Raw genomic sequence first — 25470 nt, 5'->3', positions numbered from 1 at the left:
AGCCATGATCTTATTGAATGGCGGGGCAGGCTCGAGAGGCTAGATGGCCTACTCCTGCTCCTATTTCTTATGTTCTTATCCTGTTTGAGAGCACATTTCCACTCCATCTGACGAAGGAGCAGCGCTCTGAAAGCTAATGGTATTTGCTACCAAATAAACCTGTTGGACTTTAACCTGGTGTTGTTAAAACTCTTACTGTGTTCACCCCAGTCCAACACCGGCATCTCCACATCTTATCCTGAGGGACAGGATTTATGAACATTTAGAGAAGTTTGGTATGCTCAAAAGTAGTCAGCACGGCTTTGTCAAAGGCAAATCGTGCCTTACGAGCCTGGTGGAGTTCTTTGAAAATGTGACTAAACACATTGACGAAGGAAAAGCGGTAGATGTGGTTTACATGGACTTCAGCAGGCGTTCGATAAGGTCCCCATGCAAGATTTCTCGAGAAAGTGAGAGGGCATGGGATCCAAGGGGCTGTTGCCTTGTGGATCCAGAACTGGCTTGCCTGCAGAAGGCAGAGAGTGTTTGTAGATGGGTCTTTTTCTGAATGGAGGTCGGTCACCAGTGGAGTGCCCCAGGGATCTGTTCTGGGACCCTTGCTGTTTGTCATTTTCATAAATGACCTGGATGAGGAAGTGGAGGGACGGGTTGGTAAGTTTGCCGACGACATGAAGGTTGGTGGTGCTGTGGATAGGTTGGAGGAATGTCAGAAGCTGCAGCGTGACGTAGATAGGATGCAAGACTGGGCAGAGAAGTGGCAGATGGACTTCAACCCGGATAAATGTGTAGTGGTTCATTTTGGCAGGTCAAATGGGATGAAGGAGTATAATATCAAGGGTAAGACTCTTAGCAGTGTAGAGGATCAGAAGGACCTTGGGGTCCGGGTCCATAGGAATCTTAAATCGGCCTCGCAGGTAGAGGAGGTGGTTAAGAAGGTGTATGGTGTGCTGGCCTTCATCAATCGAGGGATTGAGTTTAGGAGTTGGTAGATAATGATGCAGCTATATAAGACCCTCGTCAGACCCCTCTTGGAGTACTGTGTTCAGTTCTGGTCGCCTCATTACAGGAGGGATGTGGAAATGATTGAAAGGGTGCAGAGAAGATTTACAAGGATGTTGCCTGGATTGGTTGGCATGCCTTATGAGGATAGGTTGAGGGAGCTCGGTCGTTTCTCCTTGGAGAGATGAAGGATGAGAGGTGACCTGATAGATGTTGAGAGGTATAGATTGGGTGGATTCTCGGAGGCTTTTTCCCAGGGCTGAAATGGCTGCGACGAGAGGACACAGGTTTAACGTGCTGGGGAGTAGGTACCGAAGAGATGTCAGGGGTAAGTTTTTCACTCAGAGGGTGGTGGGTGAGTGGAATCGGCTGCCGTCAGTGGTGGTGGAGGCAAACTCAATAGGGTCTTTTAAGAGACTTCTGGATGAGTACATGGGACTTAATAGGATTAAGGGTTATAGATAAGCCTATATATAAGCCTAGGTAGGTAGGGACATGACCGGCGCAACTTGTGGGCCGAAGGGCCTGTTTGTGCTGTATTTTTTCTATGTTCTATATCCCGGGATGGTAAGCTGCCAAACCTGTCCCTCCTTCAACCATGCAACACCGTCATAATCCAGGCTCTAATTTCATTCATTTTACCTGTTGTACTTCTTGCATTGAAGCAAATACAGTTCAAGCCTCCAGTCCTGCTGAGCTCAGCAACCTCTCCCTGATTGCTCTTCCCCTTAATATATTTGCCTTAGCCTCAAGCTCTTCCCAGTCTCTGTGCTTAACTGACCTGCTGCTCCAGTTCCCACCCTCCTGCAGGCTCGAGAGGCTAGATGGCCTACTCCTGCTCCTATTTCTTATGTTCTTATCCTGTTTGAGAGCACATTTCCACTCCATCTGACGAAGGAGCAGCGCTCTGAAAGCTAATGGTATTTGCTACCAAATAAACCTGTTGGACTTTAACCTGGTGTTGTTAAAACTCTTACTGTGTTCACCCCAGTCCAACACCGGCATCTCCACATCTTATCCTGAGGGACAGGATTTATGAACATTTAGAGAAGTTTGGTATGCTCAAAAGTAGTCAGCACGGCTTTGTCAAAGGCAATACCAGCAAACCACCCGGCCAGGATATTGGTGTCTGTCCAGTTTGGGTGCAACCCGTCTTTCTTGTACAGGTCTCCCCTTCCCTGGAAGGCATCTCAATGATCCACATATCTGAAGCCCTCCCCGCTACACCAGCTCTTTAGCCACATGATTAACTGTGCCATCTCTCTAATAATCCTGAGATTATTATCCTAGAGGTCCTGCTTTTTAGATTACTCCCTAACTCCCTGAATTGTCATCGCAGGACCTTGTCACTCTTTCTGCCTATGTCATTTGAGCCAATGTGAACAATGTTTGTCCTCCCATTTCAGGATGCTCAGAGACATTCATAACCCTGGCACCAGGGAGGCAACATAGCATCCTGGAGTCACTCTCGTGACCACAGAAGTGCCTATCTGTGCCCCTCTCTAGCGAACCTCCAATTACAGCTGATCTACTACGCTTTGTCCCGCTCCTCTACAGCAGGGCCAGCTGTGGTGCCACTGCTCTGACGTGTTGCTGCTGCTATCACCTGATGGTCCATCCCGCTCATCAGTATCCAAAATTAAATGTTTGTTTGACAGGGGGACAGCCGCAGGGGGCTCATAGACTGACTGCCTGACCCGTCTAGCAGTCACCCATCTATCTTCCTGTTCCTTGGGTGTGACCACGTCTCTTTAACTTCTATCTATGATGCTCTCTGCCATTTGAGTGCTCATTAATGTCTCCAACTGCTGCTCAAACTGATCCATTCACTCGGTGAGCAGCTGAAGATGGGTACCTTTCATGCAGATGTAATTATCAGGGAAGCTCTCAGCATGGTGGACCCCACAACCCCACCAACTGACATGTCTAACCCTCTATTTGATATCAAAGAACAAAGAAGATTACAGCGCAGGAACAGGCCCTTCGGCCCTCCAAGCCTGCACCGACCATGCTACCTGACTTAACTGAAAGCCTCCCGGGGACCATATCCCTCTATTCCCATCCTATGCATGTATTTGTCAAGACGGCCCTTAAAAATCACTAACGTATCTGCTTCCACTACCTCCCCTGGCAACGCGTTCCAGGCACCCACCACCCTCTGCGTAAAAAATCTACCTTGTACATCTCCTTTAAACCTTGCTCCTCGCACCTTAAACCTGTGCCCCCTCATAATTGACTCTTCCACCCTGGAAAAAAAGCTTCTGACTATCCACTCTGTCCAAGCCTCTCATAATCTTGTAGACTTCTATCAGGTCGCCCCTCAAACTCCATTGTTCCAGTGAGAACAAACCAAGTTTCTCCAACCTCTCATAGCTGATGTCCTCCATACCAGACAACATCCTGGTAAATCTTTTCTGTACCCTCTCCAAAGCCTCCACATCCTTCTGGTAGTGTGGCAACCAGAATTGAACACTATATTCCAAGTGCAGCCTAACTAAGGTTCTATAAAGCTGCAAGATGACTTGCCAATTTTTAAACTCAATGCCGCAGCCGATGAAGGCAAGCATGCCGTATGCCTTCTTGACTACCTTCTCCACCTGCATTGCCACTTTCAGTGACCTGTGTACCTGTACACCCAGATCCCTCTGCCTATCATAGAACATAGAACAGCACAGTACAGGCCCTTCGGCCCACGATGTTGTGCCGAACCTTTTCCGAAACCAAGATCAAGCTATCCCACTTCCTATCATTCTAGTGTGCTCCATGTGCCTATCCAATAACCGCTTGAAAGTTCCTAAAGTGTCCGACTCCACTATCACAGCAGGCAGTCCATTCCACACCCGAACCACTATCCATACTCTAAAGAGTTCTGCCATTTACTGTATATTTCCTATTTGTATTAGACCTTCCAAAATGCATTACCTCACATTTGTCCGGATTAAACTCCATCTGCCACCTCTCTGCCCAGGTCTCCAACTGATCTATATCCTGCTGTATCCTCTGGTGGTCCTCATCGCTATCTGCAAATCTACCAACCTTTGTGTCGTCCGCAAACTTGCTAATCAATCCAGTTACATTTTCCTCCAAATATATATATTTATTACAAACAGCAAAGGTCCGAGCACAGATCCCTGAGGAACGTCACTCGTCACAGCCCTCCATTCAGAAATGCACCCTTCCACTGCTACCCTCTGTCTTCTTTGACCGAGTAAGAAGTTTAACAACACCAGGTTAAAGTCCAACAGGTTTATTTGGTAGCAAAAGCCACACAAGCTTTCGGAGCTGCAAGCCCCTTCTTCAGGTGAGTGGGAATTCTGTTCACAAACAGAGCATATAAAGACACAAACTCAATTTACATGAATAATGGTTGGAATGCGAATGCTTACAACTAATCAAGTTTTTAAGAAACAAAACAATGTGAGTGGAGAGAGCATCAAGACAGGCTAAAAAGATGTGTATTGTCTCCAGACAAGACAGCCAGTGAAACTCAGGCAACTGTGGGGGTTACAGATAGTGTGCCACGAACCCAATATCCCGGTTGAGGCCGTCCTCGTGTGTGCGGAACTTGGCTATCAGTTTCTGCTCAGCGACTCTGCGCCGTCGTGTGTCGCAAAGGCCGCCTTGGAGAACGCTTACCCGAATATCAGAGGCCGAATGCCCGTGACCGCTGAAGTGCTCCCCAACAGGAAGAGAACAGTCTTGCCTGGTGATTGTCGAGCGGTGTTCATTCATCCGGCTCTTTGACCGAGCCAGTTTTGTATCCACGTAGCCAGCTCACCTCTAATCCCATGCAACTTCACTTTCTGCACCAGCCTGCCATGAGGGATCTTGTCAAAGGCCTTACTGAAGTCCATGTAGACAACATCCATTGCCCTACCCTCATCAATCATCATCGTCACTTCCTCGAAAAACTCAATCAAGTTAATGAGACAACGACCTCCCCTTCACAAAACCATGTTGACTCTCACTAATACGTCCACTGATTTCCAAGTGGGAATAAATCCTTGAAGAATCCTCTCCAATAATTTCCCTACCACTGATGTAAGGCTGTAATTACCTGGATTATTCTTGCTACCCTTCTTAAACAAAGGAACAACATTGGCTATTCTCCAATCCTCTGGGACCTCCCCTGTAGCCAGTGAGGATACAAAGATTTCTCTCAAGGCCCCAGCAATTTCCACCCTTGCCTCTCTCGGGACTTGTCTTCCTTGATGTTTCTCAAGAACCCCAATACCTCTTCCTTTTTGATCTCAACATGACTGAAATGATCTACACACCCTTTCCCAGACTCATTAACCACCAAGTCCTTCTCTTTGGTGAATACTGATGCAAAGTACTCATTTAATACCTCGCCCATTTCCTTTGGCTCCACGCATAGATTCCCCCCCTTGTCCTTGAGTGGGCTAACCCTCTCCCTGGCTACCCTCTTGCTCTTTATATATGTATAAAAAGCCTTGGGATTTTCCTTAATCCTGCTGGCCAAGGCTTTTTCGTAACTCCTTTTTTACTCCTTGTTTAAATTTCTTTCTACTTTTCTTGTATTCTACACTTGCTTCGTGTGTTCCAGCTTCCTAGCTTTGACAAATGCTTCCTTTTTCTCTTTGACTAGGCTCACAATATCTCTCGTTCTCCAAGGTTCTCAAAACTTGCCATACTTATCCTTCATCCTTACAGGAATGTGCCGGTCCTGAATCCCTGTCAACTTACACTTAAAAACCTCCCACATGCCAGATATTGATTTGCCCTCAAACATCTGCCCCCAATCTACATTCTTCAGTTCCTGCCTAATATTGTCGTAATTAGTCTTCCCCCAATTTAGCACCTTAACTTAGGACTACACTTATCTTTATCCATCAGTACCTTAAAGCTTACTGAATTGTGGCCACTGTTCCCGAACTGCTCCCCTACTGAAACATCGACAACCTGGTCGGGCTCATTCCCCAATACCAGGTCCAGTATGGCCCCTTCCCTAGTTGGACTATCTACATACTGTTTCAAGAAGCCCTAGATATCCTCCTAGCAATGTAAATTACCAGTGAAATCTGATAAGTCAGACATTTTGGTTTCCTGATAAATCTGTATTCATAAGAACCCAGGAGGAAACTGGCATCTATTCCATTGTCCAGGTGCCATTTCTAAATGTAAACTAATCTTAAATCCAAGGCAGACCCACAACTTGCACTCTCTCAAAAATCAGAAATTGATCAGATTCTTTTATGAATAGTTTACTTGTATCAGTGCTTAGTGAACTGAGTGGCTAGGTATTCAGCAGATGATTCTAAGCATAAAATAAATGATTCTAATGACACATTTGCTTGTAACTTCAACTTCATTTTCTAGATATGCAGATAAAATGGGTCTCAGGCTTTGAGATCCAAGGAGCTGAGAGGGACAGATAATATGGCCACAGATAATTGCAAAGATAAGTGCCCTTCATTTTCAAGGCATCCTACTAAATATTCGCTCCTGCTGTAGGCCTCAAATCCACGCACAAACACAAGAAGGTTCAGGTCTCTTCTGTCGGACTTGTGGGGCGGCACGGTAGCACAATGGTTAGCACTGCTGCTTCACAGCTCCAGGGACCTGGGTTTGAATCCCGGCTCGGGTCGCTGTCTGTGTGGAACATAAGAACATAAGAAATAGGAGCAGGAATAGGCCATCTAGCCCCTCCATTCAATAAGACCATGGCTGATCCAAAGTGGATCAGTTCCACTTACCCGCCTGATCCCTATAACCCATAATTCCCTTACCGATCAGGAATCCATCTATCCGTGATTTAAACATATTCAACGAGGTAGCCTCCACCACTTCAGTGGGCAGAGAATTCCAGAGATTCACCACCCTCTGAGAGAAGAATTCCTCCTCAACTCTGTCCTAAACCGACCCCCCCTTTATTTTGAGGCTGTGCCCTCTCGTTCTAGTTTCCTTTCTAAGTGGAAAGAATCTCTCCATTTCTACCCTATCCAGCCCCTTCATTATCTTATAGGTCTCTATAAGATCCCCCCTCAGCCTTCTAAATTCCAACGAATACAAACCCAATCTGCTCAGTCTCTCCTCATAATCAACACCCCTCATCTCTGGTATCAACCTGGTGAACCTTCTCTGCACTCCCTCCAAGGCCAATATATCCTTCCGCAAATAAGGGAGTTTGCACATTCTCCCTGTGTCTGTGTGGGTTTCCTCCGGGTCCTCCAGTTTCCTCCCACAGTCCAAAGATGTGCGGGCTAGGTTAATTGGCCATTCTAAATTGCCCCTTAGTGTCCCGGGATGCATAGGTTAGAAGGGTTAGTGGGTAAATATGTAGGGATATGTGGATAGGGGTCTGGGTGGGATTGTGGTTGGTGCAGACTCGATGGGCTGAATGGCCTCTTTCTGCACTGTAGGATTCTATGATATGAGCATGGGAAGAGAAAAAAAGCAGCTTGCTTTTTTTATCTTAATCAAAAAACGTTATTGATTCACAAACTCATTAGTGAAGTTGGTGAATCATTGATCCCGAGATTACAGAGCTGGATTCTGAAAGAACTGGCCTAAATGTTCACTCGCCTAGGGCCTCTATTCAAGCAGAGGCCAAGCTCAACAATGTCACATTCTTACACTCCAGTAGCTACTCTGTATGTCAACCATTCATGATTTGTTTCCTTTGTTATAATTGTATACACTGGCTGAAAAGATAAATTAATTAGTACAATAATCATAGCAAGTAAAACAAAAAAAACTCTTCTCGCTGCTTTGTTTTCACCATCTTTCTCACAATTCCTTGCGATTTCCCACTGTGGAGAACCCTGTGTTGCTGCCTCCTTCTGTTTGTGCTTGAGAGACAGATCTTATTTACACACATGCTGGATGATGTAGATCATCTATTGTTTTCATGTCTAACCAGCCAGCTTATTTCCAGAAATTTTGGTCTTGAAGAACAAACAACACCTTTTTATTTTAATCTGGGTATTGAGTTTGTGGATCCACAATCCAACCCCAGGGAAAGAATGTGTCAGATTAACAGGACTGAACACGTGCAGCTGATGGGACATCAAACAGTAACATTACTGTCAGAAACACTGGTAGACCCATACTCCCTCTTAGGAAGCCATGCTGACTATCCCTGATCGAGCTTTGCCTCTCGAAGTGGAGATAGATGCTTTCCTTCAGAAGTTTCTCTAAATAGTTTCCCTACCATTGACGTGAGATTCACTGGTGTGTAGTTCCCTGGTTTATCTCTACAACATCCTTTAAAAAGTATCTGGATGAACACTTGGCAAACCATAACATTCAGGGCTAGGGGCCAAGTGCTGGCAGATGGGATTAGGTGGGAGTTCAGGTGTTTCTAGAGTTCAGAATGGTTTCCTTTTATTTTGTCTGTGCTGCCTTCAGGAGAGGCAGTGACACCCTGGCAATGACATCCTGGCAGGGTGCCAGGGTAGTGATGCCAACCACTTCTATGGCTGAAAGCAACCTCCAGTGCGCACATGCCATTCCAGTTTAACAGGTTGAAGAAGACCACTCTCAAAAAAATGAACCAAAGATTTCAGAGCAAAGCTCAAGCCTATTTTTAAAAAAACTACAGTTAGACTAACACCTGGCAGGTGGGATTAGGAGGGCTGAAGGACCTCTTCTGCGCTGTATGGTTCTATGATTCTATGAGGTATAAAAGAATAATTACTCTTTCACTTAGTTCATATGGATATTCAGGTTAATTAATGCCTGTATGGAAAGAGTGCACAGAGGAACATTGTACAAATCCACTGTAAGGCCCATTTTAACTCCCAAAGGAGAGCAAACCCCTGACTCTGTGGAGTTTGCACCTTCTCCCCGTGTCTGCGTGGGTTTCCCCCGGGTGCTCTGGGGGAACAGGAACAGACACTGGAGATCAAAGAGAAAACCCTGTGTTAAATAAACTCTGCAGTTAGAAAAGAGGAAATGCTTCAGATTTAATCAACCATGAAAGGAAAGAGAAACAAACCCAGCTGCTTGCTGCATGCTGTGAAAATTGTCTGGATCTGTCAATTAGGATAGTAATATAAGGTGAAATTGAATGTAAACCAAGCATTTCAAAGCCTTTTAGCTTTCTGGAAAGGCTCAGAGACTAGCAAAAACTCTACTGTTAAAAAAATGGGGCTAAGTCGGCAGCTGTGCTGAAAAGAAGGGTCGGCTCACCCCTGGGACATCTGAGAGAGAGAGAGCAAAGGAATCCCCATGGCAAAAGTGACATCTCCTGTCAGCCAGAGGACTTCAAAGGGTCTGTGACACCTGGGGACCAAGGGGAATCCCTTCTGTCGAATGGAGCATTTGATTTTGATGGCTTCCAGGTGTCCAGGAGGCATGGATATTAAAGTGACCAGGCTGCTTCAAAGGTTTCACAGTGCACAGACAAGAGTGAAGGATCTAACCCTTGCTGTTTGCCACTCAAAAGCCATTTTTCAACTTGGTAGCTAAGACTGAAGATCTATGGCTTCCTGGAAGCTAAACCATTTAAAGCGTGAAATTGCAGTGCTGTCAAAAAAAACCTAGTTCTCATTTTGATGTAAATTTGCCATTCATAGCAGTTTACACTTGCACTGAAGTTCCGCTATAAACTACTTGCATTAAAGATAACCTGTAAAATAGTAGGTGCCAACTATTTTAAAAATGAAAGGACAATTTTCAGCACAGTTGACTTAACTCATCTGATAAACAGCTGGCAGATCGGACTACAGTAAATTATTCGTGCACTTTAGCGAATGCACAAAGATTCTTTTAATAGACTTTGATCTGATTCTGCTGGATAATAATACATGAATGCTTAGCACACTGATCTGAAAATTTTCTCAGCACTATTCTAACAGAGGAATTAACACTTACTTACTAACCATTCAAACACAATTGTCTCATAACACACATTTAATTCCAGAAAGAGAAACACGTGAAGAGAAGTAGCCAGCCAACTCCTCAGACCTGCTCCACCATTTAATTAGATCATGACTGATCTGTATCTTACCTTCTGTATCTTACCTGTATTTTACCTTTTTTGACTTTGTAACCCATGACTTTGTAACGCATGACTTTGTAACCCATGACTTTGTAGCCCATGCCTTTGCCGAACAAATTCTATTGATCACAGTTTGAATTTTTTAATTGACACGGCTACTACAATTTTTTAAATAGTGGAGGGGGAGGAGAAATCAATGCATTGATTACGGCGGCACGGTAGCACAGTGGTTAGCACTACTGCTTCACACCTCCAGGGACCTGAGTTCGATTCCCGGCTTGGGTCACTGTCTGTGTGGAGTTTGCACATCCTCCTCGTGTCTGCGTGGGTTTCCTCCGGGTGCTCCGGTTTCCTCCCACAGTCCAAAGACATGCAGGTTAGGTTGATTGGCCATGCTAAAATTGCCCCTTAGTGTCCTGAGATGTGTAGATTAGAGGGATTAGCGGGTAAAATATGTAGGGATATGGGGGTAGGGCCTGGGTGGGATTGTGGTCGGTGCAGACCCAATGGGCCGAATGGCCTCTTTCTGTACTGTAGGGTTTCTATGATTAACTTGCTTTCCTCCTGTAAATAATATTGCTTTCATTTTCACTCTGTTTAAAATAAGAGAGCACAAAATAAAGACAAACATAAGAAGTTTATTCTTAGACTTGCTAATTACTTTGCAAGCTTTCTGGACCATATAAGAGCCCTTTATTACCAAGGTTCCTGCTATGCCACCAGAAGGAACACACTGCACTTTGACCCTGTTCCAAACCCATGTGTGTTCACAAACCAGATCAGACAGTCTGACTACCCTATACAAACCCTGAAGTGCCACCCTAATTGTAATGACTGAAGTCTTATTTTTTTTTAAATGGAGGTTTTTTTACAGGGAGGTTAAGTGTCCCCGATTAGAAGGTAACTTATCCCCTTTAGAATTGATTATCTTTGTTTCATTGTGTTGCTGGATCCTTTCTTAGGTCCACAAAAGCATTTTTGCTGTTTTCAACAGCCTTGGCTTTCATTGAGCCTAAGGCGGGCATACTGACCTCAATTCTCATGGTAGCCCATGGATACCCCCAAACAGACGTTGCAGGAGAGAAGAGGAAGACAGAATATTTGTCAACCCCATTAAACCAAATTTGGTTCCACTCCAAACTTCTGTCCTTACTCCTAGAACTTGAACTATCAAGCAGCTTCTTACTTTGCCCCAGTACAAGTAAATATGTTTATACTCCCATTCAGAACAGAAGTAAATCCTAAAGAAAATAAAGGCAAGATCAGCGCAGTAATTAGAATCATAGAATCATAGAAACCCTACAGTACAGAAAGAGACCATTCGGCCCATCGAGTCTGCACCGACCACAATCCCACCCAGGCCCTAGCCCCATATCCCTACATATTTACCCACTAATCCCTCTAACCTACACATCTCAGGACACTAACGGCAATTTTTAGCATAGCCAATCAACCTAACCCGCACATCTTTGGACTGTGGGAGGAAACCAGAGCACCCGGAGGAAACCCACGCAGACACGAGGAAAATGTGCAAACTCCACACAGACAGTGACCCAAGCCGGGAATCGAACCCAGGTCCCTGGAGCTGTGAAGCAGCAGTGCTAACCACTGTGCTACTGTGCCGCCCTATTTTGTCTTGAAATTCCATGGAGCCATTGACAACACTAATTGTGTTCCTGATGAAGACAGTATCCAGCACTGAGGTCACAAGAAATGGTCAAGAATGGCAGAAGGTTGTGACAGCAGGCTGGGATTCAGCCAATAAGCGGGAAAGTGTCTAGGAGTGAGTTGACTCTCAGAGAGATGCAATGGATGGCTCACAGGTAGCTTTAAAGCACATCTTCGAGTGGAGAGCCTGGCACAAACACAAAGGACAAGGAATTTCAAGGAGGAAGAAAAGAAAATCACAACTTCAATGTGACTAACCTTCAGATACTCCTGGATAAAACAAAACAAAAGAAGAGAAAGGTTGCTGGGTGCACATGGGAGAAAAGGCAAGGAGATACCTCACATGCTGCCATATTCATCTTCAAATTATTGCTGGAAAAAGTTTAATATTTACCAAGATCATAGAGTCATAAAAGAAACAGCCCCTTCGGCCCAACTTGTCCATGCCGCCGTTTTTTAAAAATCCCTAAGCTAGACCCAATTGCCTGCATTTGGCCCATATTCCTCTCTACCCATCTTACCCATGTAACTGTCTAAACACTTTTTAAAAGACAAAATTGTACCTGCCTCTACTACTACCTCTGGCAGCTTCTTCCAGATATTCACCACCCTCTGTGAAAAAATTGCCCCTCTGGACACTTTTGTATCTCTCCTCTCTCACCTTAAAACCTATGCCCTCTAGTTTTAGACTCCCCTACCTTTGAGAAAAGATATTGATTCTCTAGCTGATCTATGCCCCTCATTATTTTATAGACCTCTATTAGATCGCCCCTCAGCCTCCTATGCTCCAGAGAAAAAAGACCCAGTCTATCCAGCCTCTCCTTATAACTCAAACCATCAAGTCCCGGTAGCATCCCAGTAAATCTTTTCTGCACTCTTTCTAATAATTTATAATATCCTTTCTATAATAGAGTGACCAGAACAGTGCACTGTATTCCAAGTGTGGCCTTATCAATGTCTTGCACAGCTTCAACAAAACGTCCCAACTCCTGTATTCAATGTTCTGACCAATGAAACCAAGCATGCTGAATGCCTTTTTTCACCGCTCTATCTCCACTTTCAAGGAGCTATGAACCTGTACCCCTAGATCTCATTGTTCTGTAACTCTCTCCAACACCCTACCATTAACTGAGTAAGTCCTGCCCTGTTCAATCTACCTCATTTATCTAAATTAAACTCCAACTGCCATTCGTCAGCCCACTGGCCCAATTGATCAAGATCCCGTTGCAATCCGAGATAACCTTCTTCACTGTCCACTATGCCACCAGCAAGGTAACAGAGCAGCTACTGTCCCCTCAACCTCCAAAAGGAAGGTTTGGAGAAATAACTATTCACAATGCTATAGTTTCCTTTATTGTACAGTTCTATTTTGTCCCTGTTATTATGAAGATTTATCAGTTTCTCCTGTCCATATTTTCCCAAGCTGTGATTGTCTTTTTCAACACCTGGGTAGTAATCTAAAAATCAGGAGGATTATATAAGGAGCATCACATCCTCTCAGCCAGATTACCACACAGGTAATGTTGTTGAAAATCGCATTAAGCCCATGGACTTTGCCCGATATATGCCTGCACCCTTATGGAAGGAAACAAGGGAGGGGGAATTCTCCAACCGTGCCTCGCCATTGGTATATTGCACCAATACCAAAGAATAGCATGTGAGCCTAAAAATCTATTGCGCGGCCAGCGCCAAACAAATTGCAGTTCTCCCGTCCCCTTTTTAATGGTGTGAACCGGTTCATGCCCAGAAAGGGCATGAGGCTGATTAACATGAGACTGACTGACCATTTTGATGTGACGTCACACTGGCATAAATCACTACACTCCTGTAAAGTGTGGTTCTGGCGTAACAGTTTTGAGAGAGAGCGAGGAGGTGAGTACTGCTGTACACCAACCTCTAGGGTGCAAGAAAGTGGTTCAGCTGCTGCCATGACGTGGGGGCTCCCCCATGGCTACAGCGACTTTGAGCAGGGCCAGGGGTCTTGAGGTCAGGGGTCACTGCTGGGTTGGGTCGTGTGGCGAGCATTCTCCCTGCTGCTGAAGATCACCAAATGGTTCCAGAGGTGGATGTCAAATCCCACGAATGTCTCACACTCCGCCCTGCCACCTCTCGGCTGGGAAGGCTCTGTGGTTTAGCGCGGACATCCCTTCCCAAGCACCACTAACAGTCACAAGCACCTGTGAGCTGCCGCCCAATCAAGGGAGCACAATAGATGTTGACACAGCACTGTACACTGCATGAACCCGGTAGTCCTCCCTACAATAGCCAACCATCACATAGAGGTAAGGAAGGTGCCTCCCCACCATCTGTCTGAACTGGACACCATGTCTGGAAGTCACTTTGCACCAATCGTCCAGGATGGTACATGCAGGTTTATACTGCAAGGGTTCCTCAATGAGGATCTTCTCACAGCCACCCTTGTGCTTAACGTGAGCGCCAGAGCGCTGAACCCAGTCTGCCTCATGCTGCCACTGATTGGAGGGCGGCACAGTAGCACAGTGGTTAGCACTGCTGCTTCACAGCTCCAGGGACCTGGGTTCGATTCCTGGCTTGGGTCACTGTCTGTGTGGAGTTTGCACATTCTCCTCGTGTCTGCGTGGGTTTCCTCCGGGTGCTCCGGTTTCCTCCCACAGTCCAAAGATGTGCGGGTTAGGTTGATTGGCCAAGCTAAAAATTGCCCTTAGTGTTCTGAGATGCGTAGGTTAGAGGGATTAGTGGGTAAAATATGTAGGGATATGGGGGTAGGGCCTGGGTGGGTTTGTGGTCGGTGCAGACTCGATGGGCCGAATCGCCTCTTTCTGTACTGTAGGGTTTCAATGTTTCTATGTCTGTGGCATCAGTGGTCTGGATCTGGGAGGTGTGGTAGGGTGGGGGACAGCACTGCGCTGTACACCAGCAAGCACGCAACTGCACTGGGTGACCGATGGCATTGTGCTGCATTCTAAGAAGGGAGGGTACAGTCATGTGGGATACCATTAGTGACTGTGGGCAGTTTCTGTGGCTGCTGAGGCGATGATGTGGGAATGGTCGACAGCCAATCAAGGTGGTGCATGGGAAAGGTAAGGTGATGGTTAGGGTTGCCAAAGTTCAGATGCACGGGAACACAGGATGCTGGGAGGGATTCAGGGGCCCGGGATGGATAACCTTATGGACACTCACTCTCTCTCTCTGAATTTTGGAATTGAGCCAGCAGAGTTGGCAGCTATCATTGTTGCTGCCATTGTGGTTGACAGATGTCGCTGCCTGTGGTACGGCCAGCCAGATCGGAGGCCTCACCAGGAGCACGGCTGCACATCTGCCTGAGGAGGAGACCCTGGGCGTGATTTTCCAAGTCCGCTGTGCTGCTCGAGTAGCAGTGTGAGAGAGCAAACGAGATCTTTCCTGGTGCATTTTTTTTTTAACACAATCAGCCTCGCGCTGAGGAACAGCACGGGGATGATTACCATATGGAAATGTTGATTTCCATTTATTTAGTGAGCCTGGGACTCAGTTGTCCAGGCTCACTAAAGTTTCTGCCTCAGCCAGTGGAGGTCCACACCTGCCAGGATCACATATGGGACGATCAGAGGCCGGCCATCGGGGATGGGGCAGGTGGGGAATTGGAGGCTGGCCATCGGGGATGGTGGGTTCGGAAGGCAGAAATCGGGGAATGGGGGTGTGCGGCCATTGGAAGGCCTAGTGCAGCCATCAAGTGGCCAGTGCTGGCGATCAGAGGCCACAGTCCGGTTATCAGGAGGCCGGCCATCAGGTGGGGGGATGGGTGGGTGCTGGGTGTCAGGGTCGGCAATCGAGAGGCCGGTAATGTGGAGAGAGAGAGCCCTTGTTAACTGATCTCTCAGTATGCCATGCCAGCTAGCCCCCTCTGCAGTCCAGTCTCTCGGGCAGGTGTGTAGGGTGTGGCTGTTCCCCTTGATTGGGGGTCAATGGCAAGGGGACAGAGTTTCAGGGAATGGGACAGGGGTCTCAGGAGAATCTGTGTGGAGTCTGCACCCAACAGGTATAGAGGGTCTGGAACGTGCTGCTTGGGATGGCAGCGGGGGCCGTTAAGTTTACAACAATTCCTACGTATTCAGCTGAGCACTAACAGAACCACCACATCCAGGGAGATGGCACAAGTGCTGAGAGATGGGATTCACACGACTTCAGTGGCAGACTTGGTGGGCCGAAAGGTCTCTCCCGCGCTGCATGGCACTTCATGTTTCTACATGTGTGGGTGGGGATACGAGGTTCCCTGTAGGAGACGAGTTACAGAGATAGGACTTGCAGCTGTGGAGTTCGATAATCTTTAATGGTTATTATTTACAGTGCATCCTTTCCCTAACTATAGTGTCCGCCTTCATCCATGCCCTCTTGGTGACCCTACAACATCTTCATCTTACGCGCCTGCCGCTATGTCTAAGTGACTCCCAGGATGCACATTGGAGGTGGAGGTGGTCAGCTGTGTTCCGCACTCTGTGGCCTTCGATGCACTTGGTGGGAAAACGCTGAAGGGCCAGATCCTGGGGAGCCCCGGCCGGTGCCACGGACGCAGCCCGCTGCCCGGGAGATGACCTGGTGTCAAGAAGGAAGTGTTTTAGAATGGCTGGGGACGGCTTGGGGTCTCCTGAGTGGAAGGCCCTGGCATGAGCTCCAGTGCTTCCTACTCCGTCAGGGTACTCATGGATCCCTGGAACACTAACTAGGACGGCAGGGAAGCTGGAGTCGACTACAGAATCAGCTGGAATGGGTTCCAAAAGGCTCTGCGTCACCAGGCGTTGCTAGTCCTGGAGGCCCAACAGCACCTGCACCAACCATGATGTTCAAGCCCTCAATGATAGCCCTCTGATTTGGGAACACTCTCTGGAGCCCCTCAGCAATTGCCCTCTGAAACGGGGTCATGTTCTCAAGGCTCGCAGCCAAGGCCCTCTGAGTCTGGCCCCTCTGGAGCCCCTCTGCAATTGCCTTATGTGTCTCGAGCATGCTCTCAGGACCCTGAGTTATGGTCCTCAGTGACTTGGCCACATCTTGGACTCTGCCACCCGTGGCTACCATTTCCTGCCCCAGACTTTCCACCACGGTTGCCACCCTTGCAGTGTTGGCCGGGTACCATGCAATGCCAGCACCATCTGCTTCACCTGAAGGCTCTTGGACTCCTCTAAACAGCCTCACAATTGCAGGAAGGTCTCTAACACACCCTCCTTCAGTCCCCGGCTCTGCTTGTGTATCTCTAGTAGCTCTATGAGAACCTTTTCCAGTTCCCAGCATCTGGTTGAAGGCCAGCTGTGTCCTTGGTTCGGCAGACCTCAACCTGCCTGATCCCTTGGGTGTTCCTGCCTCCACCTAATGTATATCAGCAACTGTGTGGTGCTCACCAGAAAGTGAACCTGAAGCCAGTTTGCTAATTCCACCCACTGAGATTTGTGTCCAAGTCTAGGAATATTTTACCTCCTGAATATGGTGAATATTTTACCTCCTGATTCCCCAAAGCTGGTCCACCATCGACAAGGCACAAGTCTGGAGTGTGACTGGATCAGTGCAGCTTCAAGGAACTTGGGACCATTCGACTCAAGAAACTTGGAACCATTCGAGGCAAAGTAGCCCACTTGACTAGCACCCCAACCCACCGAGTCGCCATTGAAATCGCGTGAACCTCATCTCCCAGCACCTGTGCTGTATCCCTGGATGCTGTGATTCTGCCAGCTGTCAGCCAAGTATGTAGGTTAATGGCTCCACTGCCTTCCCAAGCCGTGCATTCCAGACCCTCTCCACTATCTTCAACATTCACTCCCTCCAACTGCAGTGAAAGGGGCTAACCTGTGTTAAGGACCAGGTCAGAAACTCCAATGTATTTAAGAAGCCTAAACTCTAACTTTTACATTTGATTGTAACATTCGGGTGAGCATAAGGTGGTTCACTCCAGGCATCGTTCCAGCAACCCACTAGGAAGCTTTTGTCAAGAACAAATTTTATTTAAGAATACGAATATAACAAAAAGAATTAGCACAGCTTTTACTAATTAGCACAACTTTTACCAATTAAAATACTTAATTTAGCTATGTCTATTCCAGTTTAGCAATATCCGCATAGACATAAAACCCTTCTTTTGAATCAGCTGGCACAGAAAACCAAATCTGTTTACTGTCACTCAGTTTCTGGCCTTTTAACACCTCTCGGTGATCCAGGCAGATAGTTGTCTTCTAATTCTCATGCAGCAACTTCCAGAGAAATCTCTACTCCAAGACAGCAGAATCTCAGAGAAGAGATTTATTTCCTAGCAGATTCCAGTCTCCAGACCTCAGAGCGGGCAAGAGATACAGAGAAAGTGACGACTCGTTAAAGCTCCCAAAAAGCAGATTGCCTCAGTGAAAGCCTAGCTGTACCCAGTCATATGACCTTACCTGTCAATCAATATAATCAAGCCCTACTCTGTAATATCCCAGGGGAAAACACAAAACAACAGAACCCTGCATTAGTTCAGATTAAAACAAATACTGTAGCAATTAGAGTCATAGAGGTTTACAGCATGGAAACAAGTCCTTCGGCCCAACTTGTTCATGCTGCCCTTTTTTTTAAAAACCCTAAGCTATTCCCAATTGCCCGCATTTGGCCCATATCCCTCTATACCCATTTTACCCATGCAACTACCTAAATGCATTTTAAAAGACAAAATTGTACCCACCTCTACTACTACCTCTGGCAGTTTGTTCCAGACACTCACCACCCTGTGTATGGAAAAAATCCTCCCTCTGGACACGTTTGTATCTCTCCCCTCTCACCTTAAATCTATGCCGTCTGGTTTTAGACTCCCCTACCTTTCACCATAGAAATCATCATAGAAACCCTACAGTGCAGAAACAGGCCATTCGGCCCCTCAAGTCTGCACCAACCACAATCCCACCCAGGCCCTACCCCCATATCCCTACACATGTTACCTGCTAATCCCTCTAACCTACGCATCTCAGGACACTAAGGGGCAATTTCAGCATGGCCAATCAACCTAACCCGCACATCTTTGGACTGTGGGAGGAAACCGGAGCACCCAGAGGAAACCCACGCAGACACGGGGAGAATGTGCAAACTCCACACAGACAGTGACCCAAGCCGGGAATCGAACCCAGGTCCCTGGAGCTGTGAAGCAGCAGTGCTAACCACTGTGCTACCGTGCCGCCTTTAGGAAAATATATTGACTATCTAGCTGATCTGTACCCCTCATTATTTTATAGACCTCTATAAGATCACCCCTCAGCCTCCTACGCTCCAGAGAAAAAAGTCCCAGTCTGTCCAGCCTCTCCTTATAACTCAAACCATCAAGTCCGGTAGCATCCTAATAAATCTTTTCTGCACTCTTTCTAGTTTAATAATATCCTTTCTATAATAGGGTGACCAGAACTGCACATAGTATTCCAAGTGTGGTCTTGCCAATGTCTTGTACAACTTCAACAAGACGTACCAACACCTGTATTCAATGTTCTGACCGATGAAACCAAGCATGCCGAATGCCTTCTTCACCACTCTGTCCACCTGTGACTCCACTTTCAAGGAGCTATGATATCTCTTTGTTCTGTAACTCTCCCCTACCATTAACTGAGTAAGTCCGGCCCTGGTTCAATCTACCAAAATGCATCACCTTGTATTTGTCTAAATTAAACTCCATCTGCCATTCATCAGCCCACTGGCCCAATTGATTAAGATCCCGTTGCAATTGGAGATAACTTTCTTCACTGTCCACTATGCCACCAATCTTGGTGTCATCTGCAAACTTACTAACCATGCCTCCTATGTTCTCATCCACATCATTAATATAAATGACAAATAACAGTGGACCCAGCACTGATCCCTGAGGCACACCACTGGTCACAGGCCTCCAGTTTGAAAAACAACCCTCTACAACCACCCTCTGTCCATGTAGACAACATCAACTGCATTGCCCTCATCTACTTGGTTACCCCTTCAAAAACCTCAATCAAATTTGTGAGACATGATTTTCCACTCTCAAAGCCATGCTGACTGTCCCTAATCAGTCCTTGCGTCTCTAAATGCCTGTAGATCCTGGATACATTAGGATACATTATGCTGCTGCAGGAACAATACAGTGCTGCTGGATCCAGATAAATAGTTCTGAGTGCATAGAACAGATACTGCCCAAGAAACATGACTAAAATACATTTCTTAAAGGCACAGTTTCATCACACTTGGCAGAATGCTTGTCGCACTTGAATATTCTGTCTGCTCAGAGAATCAGCGAATCGCCACAGTACAGAAGGAGGCCATTCAGCCTGCACCAACAATAAGTCCACCCAGGTCCTATCCTCATAACCCTGCTATTCCTCCTGACACTAAGAGACAATTTAACATGGCTAATCAACCTAACCCACATGTCTTTGGACGTGGGAGGAAACTGGAGCACTCAGGAAACCCGTGCAGACATGGAGTGAATATCCAACTCCACACAGACAGTCACCTGAGGCTGGAATTGAACCTGGGCCTCTGGTGTTGTGAGACAGCAGTGCTAACCACTGTGCCACCATGCCACTTAGTCTTTTTAATTAATTATTATCTATTTAAATGACTGTCCAACTATGTAGTTTTAGAAATACAGCTACCATTGTTTAAGACAAAGGGTGAGAAGATGGAGTCCCACCTTAGTACACTAGATTTAAACAAAGAAAATTTACATAGGCTTGAGGACAGATTTGGCACCAGTCGACTGGACAGGAAGACTGAAACGGAGGACAGTTAGTGAACAGTGGCAAGTATTTAAGGAGATTTTCAAATTCTCCCAACTAAAACATATTCCAGAGAAGGAATGGTGGTAAGAGGAGGGGAAGACTTCCATGGCTAAGCAAGGAAGTTAGGGACAACATCAAGACAAAAACTGAGGTATACCATACTGCAAAGACCAGTAGCACATTGGAATATTGGGAACCTTTTAAAGATCAACAATGTGTCACTAAAAAGTATTAAAAAGAGTAAAGGTAAATTATGAAAGAAAACTAGTGCAAAATATAAAAAAGGACAGCAAACGTTTCTATAAATATATAATGAGGAAAAGAGTAGCTAAAATCACTGTTGGTTCCTTGGAGGATGAGGCTGAGGAGTTAACAGTGGGGAACTCAGCTCAGAAATGACTGAGATAGTAAATCAATATTTTGCCTGTTTTTACGGGGGAGGACACGAGAACAATCCCACTAGCAATAGAAAATGCAGAGATTATAGAAAGAATGGAACTTGGAACTATCATCATTACTCGGGGGAAAAAAATGTGTTTGAAGGCAGGCAAGTCCCCAGGGCCTGATTGTCTACATCGTAATTCTTAAAGGAAATAACGTTGGACATAGTGGATTTTTAAAAAAAATTCCCTGGATGCGGGAAAGGTTGTGGTTTGGAAAAATGCTAATATTATCCCTTATTCAAAAAGGGAAGGAGGCAAAATGTAGGGAACAATAGGCCAGTTAGTTTAACATCTGTCACTGGGATCCATTATTAAGGAAGTAATAACAGGACAAAATTAAAAGAACAAAGAAAATTGCAGCACAGGAACAGGCCCTACAGCCCTCCAAGCCTGCACCGACTGAACTAAGACCCCCTACCCTTCCAGAGACTGCATCCCTCTATTCCCATCGTTATCATGTCCACACTCCCCTTAAAACTCACTATCGTATCACTACCTCCTCGGCAGTGAGTTCCAGGCACCCACCACCCTCTGTGTAAAAAAAATTGCCTTGTACATCTCCTTTAAACCTTGCCCCTCGCACCTTAAACCTATGCCCCCTAGTAATTGACTCTTTCCACCGTGGGAAAAAACTTCTGACTGTCCACGCCCCTCATAATCTTGTAGACTTCTATCAGGTCGCCCCTCAACCTCCGTCGTTCCAGTGAGAACAAACCAAGTTTCTCCAACCTCACCTCATAGCTAATGCCCTCCATACCAGGAAATATCCCGGTAAATCTTTTCTATACACTTTCCAAAGCCTCCATATCTTTCTGGTCGTGTGGCGACCAGAATTGAACACTATATTTAGAGAGTCAAAATGTAATCCATCAGAGTTAGAATGGTTTTATAAAGGCTAAATCATGTTTGATAATTTGCTTGAGTTCTTTGAAGATGTAACAAACAAGGTAGCGAATGGGGATCCTATAGATTAATATATCTGGATTTTCAGGAGGTTTTGGAAAATTGGTGGGATTGAAGGTGGATAAACCTCCGGGCGATTTTTAGGCTGCCAAGGCTAGAAGGGGCAGTCCAGCCTCAACATCCCTATCCCGGCAGAGAGCAGCAAAGTCAACCTCATGCCCCCAGCCCTGAGCCCACCCAACCCAAAATCCTTGAGGGATCTTTTTTCTGCAGCGTGGTAGAAGCTGAGGGACAAATGACCAGTCAACCTGCCTCCTTAAGCCACCCCCCCACTACTGCTATGGTGTGTGGCCTGAAAGGAGGCCAAGTGTGGGGTCTGAGGGGGGAAGGTGGCTGAGTGAGTGGTCTGAGCGGGAAGGGAATGTTAAGTTCGCCCTTATGTTCTCATTAATGCATAAGCATTGTGTACATTAAAAGTAGTGGATTAATTTTTGCTGATGTTTTAAAAATTATTCAGAGGAATAATTTAGTTCAGCACTCAACAGCGCAACATATCCTGTTCAGTGTTAAAGTTTTAAAACTTATTCGGAGTTTATTTAGTACCAGTGGAAAACACACAGGTTCATTGCTGAGTGCCTTTGAGCATTACTGGCATCAATGACAGTTATGTAAAACATTACATTTGAGTAGTGAGGTCCAGTGTGGAAACAGAAAAGCAACAGCTCACATGAGCAGAAGCTTCTACTCTGGTGGTGAACTTGGAGAAGAAACTTTAATCTTCATATGGACAGGCAAACCAATTAAGCAAAAGTCACATAGATTCACAGACCTTTAGAGTCATAGAGTCTTACAGTATGGAAACAGGCCCTTCATTCCAACTTGTCTATGTCACCTTTTTTTTGAACCACTAAGCTAGTCCCAATTGCATGTGTTTGGCCCATATCCCTCTACACCCATCTTACCCATGTAACTGTCTAAATGCTTTTTAAAAGACAAAATTGTACCCGCCTCTACTATTACCTCTGGCAGTTGTCCCTGACACTCATCTCTCTCTGTGTGAAAAAATTGCCCCTCTGGATCCTTTTGTATCTCTTCCCTTTCACTTAAACCTATGCCCTCTAGGTTTAGACTCCCCTACTTTTGGGAAAAGATGTTGACAATCTAGCTGATCTATGGCCCTCATTATTTTATAGACCTCTATTAGATCACCACTAAGTCTCCTATGCTCCAGGGAAAGAGTCCCAGTCTATCCAGCCTCTCCTTATAACTCAAACCATCAAGTCCCGGTCGCATCCTAGTAAATCTTTTCATAGAATCATAGAACCCTACAGTGCAGAAAGAGGCCATTCGACCCATCAAGTCTGCACCGATCACAATCCCACCCAGGCCCTACCCCCATATCCCTACATATTTTTACCCGCGAATCCCTCTAACCTACGCATCTCAGGACACGAAGGGGCCATTTTTAGCATGGCCAATCAACCTAACCCGCACATCTTTGGACTGTGGGAGGAAACCGGAGCACGTGAAGGAAACCCACGCAGACACGAGGAAATGTGCAAACTCCACACAGACAGTGACCTGAGCCGGGAATCAAACTCAGGTCCTTGGGGCTGTGAAGCAGCAGTGCTAACCACTGTGCTACCGTGCCGCCCGTGCACTCTTTCTAGTTTAATAATATCCTTTCTATAATAGGGTGACCAGAACTGTATACAGTATTGCAAGTGTGGCCTTACAAATGTTGCTGAAGCTTTTACATAGAACATAGAACAGTACAGCACAGAACAGGCCCTTCGGCCCACGTTGTTGTGCCGAGCTTTGTCTGAAACCCAGATCAAGCTATTTCCTCCCTATCATCCCGAAGTACTCCATGTGCCCATCCAATAGCTTCTTAAATGTTCCTAAAGTTTCTGACTCCACTATCACTGCAGGCAGTCCATTCCACACCCCAACCACTCTCTGAGTAAAGAACCTACCTCGGACATCCTTCCTATATCTCCCACCATAAACCCTATAGTTTTGCCCCCTAGTTACCACTCCATTCACCCGAGGAAATAGTCTTTGAACGTTCACTCTATCTATCCCCCTCATCATCTTATAAAACCTCTATCAAGTCTCCTCTCAACCTCCTCCGCTCCAAAGAGAAAAGCCCAAGTTCCCTCAACCTTTCCTCATAAGACCTACCCTCCAAACCAGGCAGCATCCTGGTAAATCTCCTTTGCACACTTTCCAGTGTCTCCACATCCTTCTTATAGTGAGGTGACCAGAACTGCACACAATATTCCAAATGTGGTCTCACCAAGGTCCTGTACAGTTGCAGCATAACCCCACGGCTCTTAAACTCCAACCCCCTGTTAATGAACGCCAACACACTATTGGCCTTCTTCACGGCTCTATCCACTTGAGTGGCAACCTTCAGAGATCTATGGATATGAACCCCAAGATCTCTCTGTTCCTCCACATTCTTCAGAAACCTACCTTTGACCCTGTAATCCACATTTAAATTTGTCCTACCAAAATGAATCACCTCGCATTTGTCAGGGTTAAACTCCATTTGCCATTTTTCAGCCCAGCTCTGCATCCTATCTATATCTCTTTGCAGCCTACAACAGCCCTCCACCTCATCCACTACTCCACCAATCTTGGTGTCATCAGCAAATTTACTGATCCACCCTTCAGCCCCCTCCTCCAAGTCATTTATAAAAATTACAAATAGCAGAGGACCAAGCACTGATCCCTGTGGCACTCCGCTGGTAACCGGTTTCCAGCCCGATAATTTTCCATCCACCACCACCCTCTGTCTTCTGTTAGATAGCCAGTTACCTATCCAATCGGCCAAACTTCCCTCTATCCCACACATCCTTACTTTCTTCATAAGCCGACCATGGGGGACTTTATCAAACACCTTACTAAAATCCATGTATATGACATCAACTGCACTACCTTCATCTACACACTTAGTTACCTCCTCAAAAAATTCTATCAAATTTGTGAGGCAAGACTTGCCCTTCACAAATCTGTGCTGACTATCCCGGATTAAGCTGCATCTTTCTAAATGGTCGTAAATCCTATCCCTGAGGACCTTTTCCATCAACTTACCGACCACCGAAGTAAGACTAACCGGCCTATAATTACCAGGGTCATTTCTATTCCCTTTCTTAAACAGAGGAACCACATTCGCCACTCTCCAGTCCTCTGGCACCACCCCCGTGGACAGTGAGGACGCAAAGATCAATGCCATAGGCTCTGCTATCTCATCCCTTGCCTCCCAAAGACTCCTAGGATATATTTCATCAGGCCCAGGGGACTTATCAACTTTCAGTTTCTTCAAAATGCTAGTACATCTTCCCTCCAAACATCTACTTCCTCCAGCCTATCAGCCTGTGACACCCTCTCTTCCTCAAAAACGTGGCCCCTCTCCTTGGTGAACACCGAAGAAAAGTATTCATTCATCACCTCTCCTATCTCTTCTGACTCCATGCACAAATTCCCACTGCTGTCCTTGACCGGCCCCAACCTCACCCTGGTCATTCTTTTATTCCTCACATAAGAGTAAAAAGCCTTGGGGTTTTCCTTGATCCGACCCGCCAAGGACTTCTCATGCCCCCTCCTAGCTCTCCTAAGCCCCTTTTTCAGCTCATTTCTTGCTAACTTGTAACCCTCCATCGAGCCAACTGAACCTTGTTTTCTCAACCTTACATATGCTTCCTCCTTCCTCTTGACAAGACATTCCACCTCTTTTGTGAACAATGGTTCCCTCACTCGGCCATTTCCTCTCTGCCTG

General features: G+C 46.1%; 1 protein-coding gene across 1 annotated transcript in view; it reads left to right on the top strand.

Moving 5' to 3' along the window:
* fstl5 (follistatin-like 5) overlaps positions 1–25470 on the top strand; it is a 780144-nt gene that overhangs the window by 246597 nt on the left and 508077 nt on the right. The window lies entirely within an intron of this gene.

Source organism: Mustelus asterias, chromosome 1 (assembly GCF_964213995.1).
Source record: "Mustelus asterias chromosome 1, sMusAst1.hap1.1, whole genome shotgun sequence".
NCBI lineage: Eukaryota > Metazoa > Chordata > Chondrichthyes > Carcharhiniformes > Triakidae > Mustelus > Mustelus asterias.
Note: the sequence above shows the minus strand (reverse complement) of the source record. Positions and strands in the feature narration are given on the sequence as shown.